Genomic DNA, 2,176 nt, shown 5'->3' with positions numbered 1-2,176 from the left:
GTCACTCTGGTCAAATAGTTTTCAATCTTTTATTGAGGTACCATCATTTTTGTCCGGGCCTGTTTCATTAGTTTGTTTTTTAAATAATGATTTTAATCAACAATTCAAAATTGATGGCTGATTTTGATTGTTTAATTTTCATTTTGTTTAATTTATTGTTACTTTTGTAAGTTTCAAGTGATTTCAGTGAGAATTGTGGGTTTGTCCTTCTTTAACTGAGGGGTACCAACACTTTAGTCCACCACTGTAAATGTATAATTTGCCAAAACAGATGGAAAAAATTTGGCGCCAGTAAAAAGATGATCATTTTCACCCGGAGCTTTATAATTACTGCTGTCTGTTCCTGTTTTAATGTGCAGCGCCTTGTTAGATCGTGGTCAATTTAAGGCGCCGTGTAAATTAAATAAACTTAAACTATATTATAGTTGATTACAAAACGACTATTTTAATAGAAACGTCAAACGAAAGTGACATTGGAAATATAAGACGCTGTTTTTCATAGCTCTCCATTTGGAGAGATAAATGAAAGAAAAAGGGAGAATTCTGATGGGCCCTTTCTCTTTCTAGGATGCTTAAGCTAGCGATAGCTCACAAAATACCTCCTGTGTTGTTGTACAGACATTTTTACTGTATTTAGTTGCACTTTGTCTTCAATCCAATTTCCAAAAGAGATGGATAAATAGAATAGTTGTTAAAAAAATTCTGTCATTTGTAACCTTTGTTAAAGAAAGTAAAAATAAGGAGGAAAAAAAAAGATTTTTAAGTCAAAAGGCTAATTTAGAACAAAAAAATTGTAGTTAGATTTTTTGGCCAAATCACCCAGTTCCAGGTCACGTGCCAAAAAGGATAAATGTTTATTGAGCATGCTAAAACTAGATTTTAAAAACATTATATATATATATATATTTCAACAGTACTGTGAATAAAAATAGGCAGGAATATTATTCAAGAATAAATCAACTTAAACCTTAAATAACGTCCAATATTTTATTCTCCATTAAAATATATTTTGTCAAACTTATACAAGTTAGAAAAAAAAACAAAAAATAACAGAGGGCCATTAATAACAATAAAATAAAATGATCTGGAAGGCCAGATTTGGGCCTCGACTGTGACAAGTGCCCTAGACTTTACACGGGTTTGCCCGTCTGGGCTGTAACACTGACATTAAATTGTAGAGCTGGCCTGAATTAAAAGCTCAAGTAAAATTAAGTTGTAAAATGTCCTTGCAAAACAAGATGGTGGATTGTGGGTACGATTAAATAACTGATCATTAGAATTACAAACAATGCATTGGGGGAGGAGGGGGCTAAATTTTCCCAAAAAGTCTTTAAACAAAACATGTGATCCATAAAATAACATTATCAAGCCCAACAGCATAGTCATGAGAGGAAGAACATTGTCAGAATCTAGACTAAAGCTTACCTTTTTAAAGCTTAATTAACTGTTGTGGTTGAAGGTCGAGAAGTGTTTGCAGTGGTACTGTGGCCAACAGTGGGAGTTGATGTTGTAGAGGTTGGTAGATTGCCACTAATTTCCCTTGCAAGAGCAGACACTACGGCCTGCGCCATGTTTTCCACAACTTGCTGCTGAAACAACAAATAATAATCACACTCTGGAACGCAAACATAAAATACAACAGCGTGACTTTTGGAACCATAAAAAAGTGAAAGGGTTTTCTAATTGTCTGTTAACTTAACATTACGTCCTACACTGCACTGACGTGTAATAATAGGAACGGGGCAAACGATCGCTAAAGTAGCTTAGCTTACACGGACGTTAGCTTACCGCTAACAGAGTAATGTGAGAGGAGCGTCGTGGCCTATACCAACAACTGAGCGCATAAAACATTAAAACAATCCAGACAATGACTCAATCAATATATGAAGACAGTAGATGTTAGTGTTGAACAGAGAGGCTACTTACTTCGGGGCGCTGACCACCGAGATGGGCCGCCATTCTTCCCGTGACTCTCAGTCTGACTGCCGTGGATTTTTCCGGAAGAAAAAAAAACAGTCTGCCACCTACTGGTTGTTCCTGTTACGCATTTTGTATCAATTCGGTGTCTCGGAGAATAATATATTTTTTATATATATATTAGCTTTTAAAAGTAAACGTCATATTCTCAGATAATCCTTTTTATTTTCTTTTAAAGTATTTTTAAAGTGTTAGTAAT

General features: G+C 34.9%; 1 long non-coding RNA gene across 1 annotated transcript in view; it reads right to left on the bottom strand.

Annotated features, from left to right (window-relative positions):
• Positions 1 to 996: 996 nt before the first annotated feature.
• The window catches only part of LOC112136995, a 3,397-nt gene continuing 2,217 nt past the window's right edge, over positions 997 to 2,176 (bottom strand). Inside the window, exons 2-3 of the long non-coding RNA XR_004947806.1 lie at positions 1,927 to 1,982; positions 997 to 1,589 (exon numbers count right to left, since the gene is read on the bottom strand). This is a non-coding gene — a long non-coding RNA (uncharacterized LOC112136995). The remainder of the gene's footprint in view (positions 1,590 to 1,926; positions 1,983 to 2,176) is intronic.

Source organism: Oryzias melastigma, linkage group LG4 (assembly GCF_002922805.2).
Source record: "Oryzias melastigma strain HK-1 linkage group LG4, ASM292280v2, whole genome shotgun sequence".
In the NCBI taxonomy this organism is placed as follows: domain Eukaryota; kingdom Metazoa; phylum Chordata; class Actinopteri; order Beloniformes; family Adrianichthyidae; genus Oryzias; species Oryzias melastigma.
The sequence above is the reverse complement of the archived record's forward strand: the minus strand, read 5'-3'. Positions and strand labels throughout refer to the sequence as shown.